The 14,515-nt window shown below is 44.8% G+C and overlaps 1 protein-coding gene across 8 annotated transcripts in view; it reads left to right on the top strand.

Annotated features, from left to right (window-relative positions):
• Window positions 1-2,760: 2,760 nt before the first annotated feature.
• The window catches only part of ADNP (activity dependent neuroprotector homeobox), a 43,366-nt gene continuing 31,611 nt past the window's right edge, over window positions 2,761-14,515 (top strand). For 5 of the 8 annotated variants that reach the window (XM_065523306.2, XM_045363131.3, XM_065523305.1 and 2 more), the window contains exon 1: window positions 2,761-3,355. The gene's annotated coding sequence lies outside the window, so the exon portion shown is untranslated. Of the gene's footprint in view, window positions 3,356-5,387; window positions 5,563-14,515 lie in introns of those variants that run through there. The other 3 variants (XM_045363130.2, XM_005569349.3, XM_074005555.1) reach the window with 2 other exon arrangements.

Below are 14,515 nucleotides of genomic sequence, written 5' to 3'. Positions count from 1 at the left end.
AGACCAGCCTAGGGAACATAGGGAGATCCTGTCTCTACAAAAATATAAAAAAATAAGCTGGGTGTGGTGGCACTCACCTGTGGTCCCAGCTACTTGGGAGGCTGAGGTGGGAGGCTCACTTGAGTCTGGGAGGTCAAGGCTGCAGTGAGCTATGATCATGCCTGGACAACAGAGTGAGACCCTGTCTTTTTTAAAAGAAAAAAAAAAAAATTGAAAGTCTAATTTTTCATTTGCATTTCTGACAGATTCTACCAGAAATTAATCCCAGACTATAAAACCTCTGGTGTCGTTTTGAATATTAAAACCACCCCTTCCCCACTTTGGGAGGCCGAGACGGGCGGATCACGAGGCCAGGAGATCGAGAGACGATCCCGGCTAACACGGTGAAACCCCGTCTCTACTAAAAAATACAAAAAAAACTAGCCGGGCGAGGTGGCGGGCGCCTGTAGTCCCAGCTAGTCGGGAGGCTGAGGCAGGAGAACGGCGTAAACCCGGGAGGCGGAGCTTGCAGTGAGCTGAGATCCATCCGGCCACTGCACTCCAGCCTGGGTGACAGAGCAAGACTCCGTCTCAAAAAAAAAAAAACCACCCCTTCCCACACTTCTATAGTTGAACCCATAGTACACATTCCAATAAGGACCACTCTTGTTCTGTTTCCCTTATGTCCAGAACTGTCCAGCTGGCCAGTGAGGGACCTGCCTTCCTTGGGGAAGAGACTTCTCTCATTCATAACAAGAAAATTCATCAGTGCTTGATGTGAAATTAGTTTCAAGCTAAGATAATAGAAATGTAATATTCTCGGGTTTTTTGGAGTGGTTAGAATTCATTTTTTCTTAACCTAAACTCAAAGTTGAGTTCTCAGTGTCAAGTATGTGGAGCAGAAATTAAGTAACAGCCTTAGAGAACCTACTATAGAGATAGTACTGCCTTCTCAGATACTAAGTAGATAATGTTTGCCCTTTAAATCTTTTCAGTTATTCCCACAATCATTATCACAACACTGTCACTCTTGGAATTTACCATAGAGAGTATTTGAGCAGTGAAGACTCAAAGCATTTGGAAGTCATTTAGAAAAGAATCTGGAATATTTAGATGCATTTTTGTAGTAAATCTGGTGCTTAAACACTGTAAAATTAAATATTTACATCTGAATTCAGCATCCCATTTTGCTTTGTAAATGAGGCCAAAGATGAAATCCAGATGTTTTCCCTTTGTATTTGTATTATCACTATATGGAAATCTACGTATATCCAAGGAAAACTAAACTTAAACTTACTTTATTTCATTAGTTTTTGTCTGTCTTCTGCAGTGTGTAATTAGATTCTTTATCTTAGTTCTCTGAATCAAATGCTTTGCCCCAACCCCTTTTTCCACGACTTTTTTCAGCTGTTTTCCCTTGAAGTACTGACTTGGTTTTTAAAGATACATTTTATCACAGTTGCAGAAATGCGTTGTATAAAAGTTTGTTAAACAGGGCTAACTGAAGTCTTAGGCGTTGAACAGCTATGTGTAACCACAATTTATACTACTTGCAGCGAACTCAGATTATTTTCGGATGTTAAGTATGGCCTGAAACTGTGTTAACTTGAAATGTAAAGAAACAGCAAAGGACAGGTGTATTTACGTAAAAATCAACATATTAAGGAAATAGGCTTGGTTAATTCTTCAGTATTGACATCTATTACTTGTCAATACATTTAACCAAGCAGTGATACTTTAAATCATAATGATACTTTAACCAACCTTTTAAGGTTGGTTCAAACGTGTTGAGGAGATAATGTATTGGTTGGGATTGACCTAAATATACAAGGCAACCATGTGCTGTTTTATGCTACCCAGATTGCGGGAGGACCAAAAGCTATGTCCCTGGGACTACAAAGTGTGTTGTTTTAAGGATCGTGCAGAGAGCCAATGCGCCTGTTGGCAACATCACTTCTCATCCTGAAGTTTCACCAGTTGGGTGGCCTCAAGGCACTAGGATTCCTTTTTTTTTTTTTTTTAATTCAGGTCAAAGAGAAGAGTCCATCCTGTGACTGGGAAGAATGTCAAGTCACAGGGTAACGGCGGACCTTAATAAAATCTCGGCCCCTCTGCACCGAATACCCCACTAGGAAGGGCTAAGGCATCCATGGGGTTGTGTCTCATCTCCAGTCGCTGTGTGAAGCACGAGGCCCTCACACCTCATTTAAGGAAGGAGGCGTCAGGGGCGACCGGCCAGGTGTCCCGGCGCCTTCCCGCCGCTTCTCAGCCGTGGAAGCGCGGGCATCTGAGCACGTGGAGCCGCCCCAGGCCGCCCCGCACACCCCTCCCGCCAGATGTAGTCCAGGCCCAGCTGGGCCCGCGCAGGGATCCCCAGCACGGCCACCTGACTGAGTGCTGGGCGTGCTGCGGCCCGCTGCTTCTGCCTCCGCCGCCGGCGCTGCGGCCAGAGGAAGGCGCCCGCCAAGCACACGGGCCCCGGGAGCGCACTGCGGCCATTATCTGCGGCGCCTCCTAGTGGGTCAATGGCAAATCCGCCTGGTTCTCGCGAGAGCTCCCCCCTTCAGTGGGGATTATATAATTTCCCTCAGGCGGGGGTGGGGGTGCTGGGAGCACACTCCCTGAGGAAAAGTTAGGTGCAAGCACAGGTGGGAGTGAGAGGAACCCCCCCCCGGGGAGAAAGGGGTTGGGGTGCTGTCTCCACTGCCCCCCCTACTTAGCTGGACAATGAGTCCTCTTATGCTAATGAGGTACTTACGTCACTTCCGCTCTTTCTCGGCCGCCATTTTGGCTAGGGCAGGTTCGGGGACTCGGTCCGAGGCGCTTGTATTGTCTGCTGAGGGGAGACGCGGGATCAGCCCCCTCCCCCGCCCGTTGCCGCCGCCGCCGCCGCCGGCCCGGTCTCCCCTCCGCCGCCCGCCGGGATCCATGAGCTGAACTCCCGCCCCCCCGGCCGCCGCCATCTTGTGCCCCCTCCCCCTCCCGCAGGCAGCGCTAAGGGGGATTTTGGCGTCTTCTCAGACACAGCTCCCTCTCTCGGTCCCCGCTGCTGAGGAGCGAGAGGAGCGCGGCCGCCGCCGCCCGCGCCGGTGAAGCCGCCTCTCCCACACCCTCCGTCTCCTCCCTCCGCCCCTCCTTTGTCTGCACCGCTCGACGACGCCGCCGCCGCCCGCCGCTCTGCTGCGCCCGCCGCGCCCCCCGGCAGCACCCGCGGCCGCGGCGCGAGCCGGAGTCCGCCGAGCCGGAGCGCGACGAGGCCCCGGGCGCGCCCTCCCCGCTGTCGCCACCGCTGTGCCGCCGCCATCCGCCCGCCGCCGCCGCCGCTGTCCGGCCCCCGAGCACGCCGGCCCCGCGCGCGCCTCGAGGCCGAGTCAAGGTAAGCCCGGCGCCGCCGCGCGCGGACCCGCGGCCCTGCCCTGCCTCCCGACCCCGGCCCGCGCGGCCGCCAGCCCAGCCCGGCCCCGGGCGCGGGCGCATTGTTGTTCGCATCGCCGCCCTCCAGCCGCACACACGCTCCTTTGCACACCCCGGCGCGGACCGGTCGCCCGTCCCGGCACGGACCGCTACCCGACTCTGCTCTGGAGGTCCAGGCGCCTCCTCCTGCAGCCCGACCCCCTTCTCCGCTCCGTGAGCCCACCGAGGCCAGCAGCCTGCCTGGCCGCCGGGAGCTTTTGCAGCTAAGGGCATCTCCCCCACCCCGCCCCCAGCCAGAACCGAGCTTCTCCCATCCCTGGAACTAATCCTGTCCGCCCCCCACCCCCAAAAGGAGCCCCCCCACGCACACCCCCATGCCTGGAACGAGCCTTCTGCCAGGTCTGCCCACCCTTACCTGGGGGAGGGGGGACGGGGTTGGGGGGGCGGGGAGCATGCATGGCATGGAGTGAAAGTCTTTGCCTCCCCTGTGCAATCCTTCCTCCCCAACCTGCCAGCTTCCCTCCTATCCTGACCACAGTTCACCACCATCCCTTTTCCCCAGTCTCAGCTGCCTGGTCAGCACCTCTTTCGAACATTCTGAGCCCCAACTTTGCAGTAAGATGGTAGAAAATGGAAATCCAGAGAGCTGCAAAAAGATCTTCTTTTAATGTAATGAATGGGGAGTAGTTTTTGTGAACACCCTCGTATTCACCTCTTCTTTCCTCTGGGCGGCCTGCCTGCCTTCCCCTCCCCCCCAACCTTGATCCCTGTCTGCTGGAAAAGGCGCGATTGCTTCTCTTCCTCTTCTGCCCAAGACCAAGACTGTAGGTCTGATATCCTTTTTAGCCACACACACCCCCCACACACCCACGAGTCTTCTTAATCTTCTTGCATTTACCAATTCCTCTGGACACTTCTTGCCATAACCCCATTTCACAGACAAAGGCTTAGGAGGGAAAAAGAAACAAACTGTTTCAGTGTTTGCCATGTTAATGATGTCCATCCCCACACACCCATTTCCCATCCCTGATGCTTCTTGTGCCTGTATCTTGAACCTTCAGAATGAAAAAAAAAAAAAAATCTCTTGGATAGCTTGATACAGTTTCTTTAGAAATCTGCATTGTTGCTTCTGGTTTATGGCCATGGAGAAAATACCAGCCCCCACCCAAAATGCACCGCAGCCAAGTCGGCTAAAGGCGATGAGTGTTGGAGTCAGTAGGGGGCGCATTCTCTGCACTGGGTAAGGCTGCAGAGGGGGGAAGGGCCCCCGAGCTAGAACAGGATGTGCTTCACAGCGCCTTCTACAGACCATGGGAAAATGGGCCCAGCAAGACACACTCGCACTCTTAGTTGGTGAGCTGACAGCAACATGGCGAAGGATTAAGTGAGTCAAGAGCAGTGATTTTACTTCTTTTAAAGAGCCCACCCTGCATTTCAGAAGTTTTCTCCTTTTACTTTTTCAAAACTGTTGGCCCCTAGTCCATGTTTGTTCTTGACGAATCACCTTGGCACATCCTTGGTTCGGATTCCCTTCCTCTGGAATTCTTCCACCTCAAGTTTTGAATGTGTCACCATATCTTTCCTAAGTCTGGTGGTAAAGGAGGTTTGAAACCTGAAAGTAACAGGTTTGGGGGCATTGCTGGTTAACTCCCTTCTTCATAGGCCAAATCTTTCCAATTCTTTGAGAATTAAAAATCATTCTTGAGAGATGTTGGATTTTTGTGGGGTAGTAATAGTTATAAGTGTGTAGATGGGTGTCATGATTTGCAAAGCCTTGTTGGTAAATATCAAGCCCATGTTGGGTTCTTCATTGTCGAACTCAAGTGTTGATTGTAAAAATTTCGTTTCCCTCCAAATTTGGACTTGTAATTGCCATTCATTATCCCAGCAGCCAACCACCTTTACAAAAATGTTGATACCAGTCTTCTGTGAGCACCCACCTTCTTAGGGTGTGTTGATTTCTATAGATTTTACTCCTCTTGTTATTTCCATAGGTGTGAGATGCACAATGCGAAACCTAGGCCCCAGCTTTTACACCATGATGCGCAGGGTTGTACTTTTTGTACTGAACTGATAGGTGGCCTAGTGGTTATGCCCTGTACTACCATTTTGAGGATCTGGACTCCGTTTCCTGCCTTGCTCTTTGGACCACATTGTCAATTCACACCGGTGGGTATATTCATTTTGGAGGGTGGGAACTGCAGCAACAGGGAAGCCAGAGACTTCCTCCTCCTTGGTCACCACCAAAACCAACACTTCCAAAATTTCAGCCTAGCCACATTCCTCAAGGAACCGGTTAGAGCTGGTTGCAGTAGTGGGTTCTGAACACTTATTAACATAAGAAATGATTTACAGCTTTTTAAAGAAATTTTTACAGATGCTAATATTGTAATCATTTGCATTCTACACCCTTGTGTATAAAGTATTCAGTTACTGTTATTTTGATAACCCAATCTCTAGAGTTGCTAAGCTTCTAAAAGCCTTAAATGTCTGATGAAAACCTGCTTTTCCATGAACCTGTTCTTACTACCAAAGATTGACAGTGGTTGATGTTTGTGGGTACCTTTAAGACTTTGTTACAAGTATGTTACATAAATACACCAAGATAAGTTTATGGGGAATGGAATGGGTGTATTCTTTGATACCTAGTTAACCAGTTGGTGCTTAACAGGAGAATTTTTCATTGGAGAATTGCTACCAAGTAACATTTTGGTGAGTGAAAAGGAGGGCCTTTGGTACAAGTATTTGACTAGAGACATTGCTTCTACAATTTCTTAATCATTGTGAAAAATCACATATTTAAATGGAATTATTTTAATTTTTAAATACTGTATAGTATTTGTAGACAGGTATAGTTTTGATCTTTATTTGGTGTTTTATATGCAGTTATTTAAGTTCTGAAAATGAGCATATAATTTGAAGGCAGCTTATTTGAGGGAATGTTTGAAATAAAGATTGTCGAGGGGCTTTTGTTTGATTTGGCAAATGAGATACAGTGTTGAATGAAGTCCTAAGTGGTAACAGCTATTTTCCCTTAAAGGAAAACTTGCTGTGAGCTCTTAGAAAGCATGTATTCTACAGTTTCAAAGGTTTCTTGGTTTTAACACTCAAAAAATAAGGTGAGGCCAGGCAAGGTGGCTCACGCCTATAATCCCAAAACTTTGGGAGGCTGAGGCAGGAGGATCACTTGAGGCCAGGAGTTCAAGACCAGCCTGGGCAACATAATGAGACCCCGTCTCTACCAAAAAAAAAAAAAAAAAAGTGAGACAATTGGGCTTGCAGACTGGAATTTATAGTAGGTAAACTATATACTTCATTAAAGTATAGTAAAAGACTCAATTAACTAGAGTGTGGGGAATGGGTATTCTGTTTAGCTGAACTTTAAGCAGAAATTCCTTCTTTATCTTGGCCTTTGTTGAAAAATTTCCTGAGACTAGCTTATCAGGAGCTGCTATATATTGAAACTAACCTCTTTGATTTTGGTTCTTATAGTCCTTGTATAGAAAATGCAGGAGATTGGGCTGAAAATCTGTTAATCATCCCTGGCCCTTCCAACCTTGGAAGTCGTAGATTTTAGACATGCCTGCTGTGAATTTGCTTTGCTTTGCTTACGTTTATCTTACCTTTTTCTCCTTATGCCAGAGTGCAGGAAGAGTTTTAATACTATTTATATTAAAATAAGAACTTCACAATGTTGAACAGATTGTTTTGGTACCACTTGCAAGTAACCAACCAGTAGACTTTTATCAGGCGAAAATGGCTTATTATTTATATTTGATTATTAAAAGCATAGGTATATAAAGCATACTGTGAAGTTGTTGCTTTCCTTGTAACTACTTACAAGTTTTGAAAGTATTAAAAAGTTAGTACTTTTTAATAAAAGTACTAAAACTAAAATACTCAGCAGTATATTGGTTGAATAGGATGATGCTGGCTACAAATTTTATTTTGAAAATTGCAACTTAGGAAGATAGAACTGTTTTGTAAAGGAGAAAGTAGGGATTGATGCTTCATAGGGTAAAAAAAAAGAAAAACTTCAGCATTTGTGTTTCTTTTGAGAATCATACATAAGTAACAAAATTGCATAAATTGTAATAGACCTTGGCCAGTTGATTTCATAATCGGGGTGTGTGTGTGTTTATATGTACACATACACATAAAATACATGTGGGTTTTCTAGAGCTGGAAATGATTGTCATATTATTAAATACAGATGAAAAGTTCAAGTATCAGGTGTAGTTTGGGAGAAAGTACACCTAGTTTTGAGATGTAGTTTGGGGACAATACATCTAAGTGTAATAAAAAACATACCAGAATTAAACTTTCTATACATATTTTTTCCAAGTATCCTATTTAAATCTTAGTGAAATAAAGATTTTTAAAATGATATAAAAGAAAAAAATTGAAGTTTTTATTTTACAACATTAGAAGCATTATTATGGTTTACACCAGAGTACCCATGACTGTTGTGTAAATAAGCTACTTGTTCAACCTGGAGTTCCAAAGGACTTTTACTTTAAATGAGTGTCATAAAGTCTGTTATGTCTTACGTAAGGTAAAATACTTTCAGTGGGAGTTTAACCTTCATTCTCTTGCCTGAGAAGCATGTACATTAAGAGAAACATTGCTCCCCTATGTGTAAATAATTTAATTATAGTTAGATTCACAGAGCTTGACTTGTTATTAGCATCAAATAAACTTAAAGGTTTTCGTCTCCTAGTTTTTCTGTTTTTTGTTTGTTTGAGACAGAGTCTTGCTCTGTCTCCCAGGCTGGAGTGCAGTGGTGCGATGTCAGCTCACTGCAACTTCTGCTTCCTGAGTTCAAGCGATTCTCCTGCCTCAGCCTCCTGAGTGGCTGGGATTACAGGTGCCTGCCACAATGCTTGGTTAATTTTTGTATTTTTAGTAGAGATGGGGTTTCGCCATGTTGGCCAGGCTGGTCTTGAACTCCTGACCTCAAGTGATCCACCTCGCCTGCCTTGGCGTCCCCAAGTGCTAGGATTACAGGCGTGAGCCACCGCGCCCAGCCCCTCTCCTAGTTTTGTAAGAGCTTGTGATATTAACTGTGGAGCAGATGTCGTAGTTTGCTTATGTACATTACTGTCAGTTTGGAAACTCGGTGTTTGAAACTGGTATAAACCAAAGCCCCATGCTAATTAATTGATATTTTGAATGTAAAAGCTGTTTCTTGTTTTTACATTGGCACTTTCCACTTTGATTCTTGAGATACTTTATTAGATAAACCATCCATGCTTTGCCCATCATAGGTGGCCATTGTGACTTCATGGTTTTTTGTTTGTCTGATCCTGTTAATTAGAAAGTGAGGAGAGAATGATTGTGTTCTTTCATCCTCTCAGTGTCTTAGTACTCCTTACACCTGCGTTACATTATGACCTACCTTTGCTATCTGCCAGTTTTGGGGTCATCTTAAGTCAGAATTCATATTCTGCTTCACTGGAGTGAGAAGGGTCTCCTCACGTATTACCATGCTTCTGAAGTTGGTATATATAAGCCAACTTGATTATGGAGAGTGTGTGTGTGTGTGTGTGTGTGTGTGTGTGTGTGTGTGTAGGAAATCACTGATAAAATTTGAGCCAACTATGGAAAGTGACAGTTTTGATTGCAGGGCACACGTTTTTATTCTAGTCAATAAAAAATGCAAAATTCATATTACTGTTTTAGTCCTGGGTCTTCTCATCTCTGTGTATTAATTCAGTCCTCTGCCTTTAGGAGTTCCCTGAGAGTCACTCACAAGCTTTGGTATTATTGATCCCTACCTTGGTTCCAAGACAGCAGCTAGAGAAATCCTGGAACCCTTCAAGAATTTCAACAGTGTTCTAGAAATAAAGATTTAGAAAATAAGAGGAAAGTATAGACAACATTGGATAGAGTTTACAAAGGGAAGGCTGCTCTGAATATATGCCACAGTTTTAGATTTCAGTTAAAGATTTAATTTAAATACATACACATCTAAAAGAGTCATGCATTATTTGACCAGCTGTTAGAATTAAAAATGAATCTGTATATCCTAATACCCTCTTCAGTAGGGTGTAGATTTGTAATTGAGTCACTTAGCTGTGGGTTGTGTTTATATGTCACTTCTCATGTGACTGTGATGGCTTTAATAAGGATGTGCTGTTTAAGTGTAAAGGCCCCCTCACTGGCCTTTATGGATGATAGTATTGATGGCTTGCCTGTTTTATTTTCCAAGCACTTTATAAACTATTCCCAATTCTGTCAGGACTATCCTTGTTTCACAAATAGGGAAATCAAGACACTACCACATACAATGATGAAATGAGCCACAGAATGTGTCTGGGCTGGTTCCCAGGCCTGTGCTTGGAACACAAGCCTTTATGGTGCTCTTGTAAGCTGTTTGGCTAAGGGGGGCTCACATGAATGCTTCCCATTTCATAGTGAGGCTTTATGCTTCCACGTGAGCTTACACCCAAGGATCCCAATGGCGTCTACATTTAAATAAGCTAGCCACACCCCCAGTAGGGAGAGTCTGGGTATAAATTGTGCAGTTGGCAGTTAATTGGAGTAGCATATTTCTGCTTTGAAGTTAACTGTATATGGATCGAAAAAGAAACTTTATGTTCCCTTTTCCCAGTTTTTTGGTTTAAGACAGTCTCTCCTTAGCAGTTATTTTTTTGTTAGATAATTGCTGGCTTTTACACTTTCTTTTTCTGAATCCTTCATGCTCCATTTAAGAGCTTGTCGAAGGCTGTGCTTCAGTTGACGATCTGTAAAGCTCTGCTCTTCTGCTGGAAGCTGGTGACTTGAGAACTTTTTGAATGGTCTCTTTTGAAGAAACTCCTGTCTAGTGGAAATATGGTGGAATTTATTAAAATTTTAAATTGGAATTATAAATTTAGGTTGACAGAATCCTTGCTCTTGTGAAGGAAGTGGGCTAAGACTGGGAGTATCCAAATGCAAGAAGTGCTCAGAATCCTGCTTCAAGATCAGTTACACTTAAAAACAGCAACAAGAGGACGGGTGTGGTGGCTCACACCTGTAATCCCAGCACTTTGGGAGGCCAAGGCTGGCGGGTCACCTGAGGTCAGGAGTTCGAGACCAGCCTGGCCAACATGCTGAAACCCCGTCTCTACTAAAAATACAAAAATTATCCTGGTGTGGTGGCACGCACATGTAGTATCAGCTACTCGGGAGGCTGAGGCAGGAGAATCGCTTGAACCCAGGAGGCGGAGGTTGCAGTGAGCCGAGATGGCACCACTGCACTCCAGCCTGGGCGACAGAGTGAGACTCCGTCTCAAAAAAAGTAAAAATAAAAACAGCAACAAGAAAAATGCAAATAAAACTTCTCTGGGGAAGTTGTAAAAAAGTGAGCCATCAAGTGGCAAAACCTGGTACAAGAATGCTTTTGAAAAGCTGCCTTTGGTGAAGCCTTGATCCTGGGAGATGGCTTAGAAAAACTTGAGAACATAGTTTAAATAAATAGTTACTCAAGAATGGTGAAAGAAATATATTTCCTATTGTGGGAAATTATTTCTGAATAGTTTTGGTAGAGCGTAAAAAATGTATTATTAGGGGATTAAAATAACATTTTATGTCGTTTAGATAGAAAGACTAGGCATGCATTTTATGTCATTTAGATAGACTTGGCATGCTTCTGAAATAATTTATAAATGGACGTATCTATGTGTCCTCTCGTGGTGGTGTGATACATACTGGTTTTCGTCCACCACGGTTCCTGGCTTCCCCACCCATAACCCCATTACCATGTTGTGTTATAGGGTGCGTTAGGTCTCAGAAAATAATCTCTGACCTTCTGCTCTCGCTTTACACCTGCCCCAAGGCAAGACTCTAATCTTTACCCAGCTTTCTGATTGTAAGTCTTGAGACCCTCCCTAGAGAGAGGGTGTTGCCCTATACCCCAAGGAAGGGAGGTAAGAAGAGATGACTACATTATGAAGCTTTTATAAAAACCCAGGAGAGGCCAGGCACGGTGGCTCACGCCTGTAATCCCAGCACTTTGGGAGGCCAAAGGCGGGCAAATTGTGAGTTCAGGAGTTTGAGACCAGCCTGGCCATCATGGTGAAACCCCATCTCTACTAAAAATAAAAATAAAAAAAATTAGCTGGGTGTAGTGGTGGGGGCCTATAATCCCAGCTACTTGGGAGTCTGAAGCAGGAGAATTGCTTGAACCCAGGAGGCAGAGGTTGCAGTGAACTGGGATTGTGCCACTGCACTCCAGCCTGGGGGACAGAGTGAGATTCCATCTAGAAAAACAAAAACAGAACTGGGGTCAGAGAGCTTCCAGATAGTTGAACACACCTGGAGGGTAGCGCCCCCAGAGAGGGCACGGAAGCCCAGTGCCCCTATGCATTTCTTTATCTGTATTTTTTTATAATAAACCGGTAAACATAAGTATTTCCCCAAGTTTTATGAGATGCTGTAGCAAATTAATAGAACTCAAGGAGGGGGTCTTGGGAACCCCAGCTTGAAGCATCAGTCAAAAGTTCTGGAGGCGCAGACTTCTAATTGGTGTCTGAAGAAGGAGAGAGCAGTCTTGGGGTTAGACTGAGCCCCCAACTTGTGGAATATGACACTATATCCAGGTAGACAGTGTCAGAACCAAATTAGGACACTCAGCTGGTGTCCGCTGCTTGGGAAAAAAACCCACACGTTTGGTCACAGAAGACGACTTCACGACTTCTGTGTGGTGTGAGGGCAGAGGAAAAATGCAGTTTGAGAGTCTTCCCCTAAAACACTCCTTAAGGGCTGCTTGTGAATTATTTCCCTTTTTTACATTGATCTTAAGCCAAGTTGTCCGCTTACAGTGACAGCAAGTGACTGTATCCCTGTGGAGTTCTTATGTAGGCAGTGGAGTGCTAGAATCACTCTGTGCTGTGTCCCTGCCTTGCTGCAATACCTGTTTAGAGTGAAGTAAACTGAGAAGTGGTCCTCACCTCACACTCTTCCTAAATCTAGATCGGTATATTATAAAGGATCCTCAGTCTGTTTTTCTTGTTTAAGTACTGAGGCATCTTCCCCAGCTTTCAAATACAATTTTAGGTGAACTCTTAAATTGATGAAGGGTCACCTCTGACTGCCCAGTTGTCGCCTTGTCCCTCAGGCATCATCTTCCCTCTATTTGTATACATATCTTAAACTCTTAGAGGAGTTCCACCTGAAAACAACTGGTTCTACTGGTGTGCTGGAAATTCTGGTGGTCACTGCTAGAATTCTTGCCTGAAATCTGAATACGGAAAGCATCAGGATAAGCAGCAACACAGTAGCAGTTTTCCGGTTGTGGGCACCAGTCTTGTAGTCTGCAAATCTTCCTAAAAGACCAGTGACTCCACATATTTTTTAAAACATAAGATATGCAAAATCGAGATGACAGCTTTATGTTTCTACATAACTGTAAGTCACCTGGGTTTGTTTAAGATAGTTGCAGATGTTCTGTTGCATAAATATTTTAAGTGTCACTGAGCTTGTAAAGTTAGGAATACGCTAACCTGAGTATGAATGGCTCACACAGATGTAAAATATTATATAAAAACACTACTGTGCATGTAGCACATTGTAATGTGTACAAGAACAGATGTTGTTATGGCAACCACATCTGATTCTCAGTCATAATAGTTTGAGCTTTTTGGAGAGGTTATGCCCTGGTGTGAACTCAGAATTTTCAAAGTGATTATTTTAGTATCTCATCTGGTTTAAGGTAATAATGGTAACTGCCTTAAGCATTAACTTGCATCATCTCATTTAATCCTTCTGACATTAAAACAATTAGACAGTGTCCTTCTGCTTATACCATAAGAAAACAGACCTCTAGAGGTTAAATAACATGTTTAGGATCACAAAGCTAGTAAGTGGCAGAGCAAGGATTTAAATACAGATCTGTCCAACTGTAGGGTGGACCACTGCATCCTATCTTTATTTCATAACGAATAAAAGCTTTACTGTGCTATGTCATCCTATCTCTTGTTAAGGAGGTTTGAAGTTATAAGGTGTAAATTTTTTTACATATGGCTGATCAGTAAATTTTTGTCCATGAAAATAGTATTATTGGCACAAATTTTGACTTAAGGCTATAAGCTTCACCTGTGAACTTTTTCTTTTCTCCTCCTTTTACTATCACCCCAGTATCCTATTATCTCATACCTAAGGCAGTGATGGTTTCTCAGACCTCTCAGATTGAGAAGATGCGGCATGGGTATAAGCTCCCTCAGGTGATTCTGAGGGTTGGGTAGGGCTGGTATGTACTCTTACCTAATTGACTTCCTTCGGGCTTTTTTTTTTTTAAAGATGGAGTCCAGGCTGGAGTGCAGTGGCACAATCTCGGCTCACTGCAACCTCTGCCTCCTGGGCTTAGGAAATTCTCCTGCCTCAGCCTCCTGAGTAGCTGGGATTACAGGCACTGGCCACCACACCCAGCTAATTTTTTGTATTTTTAGTAGAGATGGGTTTCACCATGTTGGTCAGGCCTCCCAAAGTGCTGGGATTACAGGTGTGAGCCACCACGCCTGGCCCTCTGGACCTTTCTTAATGGAATCTGCTGAATACAACCAGATTCATGCCTTTTTTTTTTTTTTTTTTTTTTTTTTTTGGAAATGGTGTCTGGCTCTGTTGTCCAGCTGGAGTGCAGTGACTGCAACCTCCGCCTCCCAGATTGAAGCAATTTTTCTGCCTCAGCATCCCAAGTAGCTGGGACTATAGGCATGCACTACCACACCCGACTGATTTTTGTATTTTTAGTAGAGACGGGGTTTCACCATATTGGCCAGGCTGGTCTCGAGCTCCTGACTTGGTGATCCGCCCATCTTGGCCTCCCAAAGTGCTGGGATTTCAGGCATGAGCCACCACGCCCGGCCCAGATTAATCCTCTTAAAGTGCCATTAGAATCATGTCCCTTCTGTACTTTGATATCTGCAGCATCTCCTCGGTGCCTCCCAGACATGGCAGCAGACCAGCTTCACGTTCAGGGTCCCCATCCTATCCTCACCCTGCCTGTCCAGTCATGTCGTTCCTTGTTACTCAGAAGTTTGACATAGCAACCATTCTGACTCAGTGGAGTTGAGCAAGGAGTTCCTAGATCACCTTGCTTTCCGGCCTCTGGAACTGCGCCAGAAGCTTTTTGCAGTAAATG

This window comes from Macaca fascicularis, chromosome 10 (genome assembly GCF_037993035.2).
Source record: "Macaca fascicularis isolate 582-1 chromosome 10, T2T-MFA8v1.1".
Lineage (NCBI taxonomy): Eukaryota > Metazoa > Chordata > Mammalia > Primates > Cercopithecidae > Macaca > Macaca fascicularis.
This window is presented reverse-complemented; position numbering and strand designations above follow the sequence as displayed.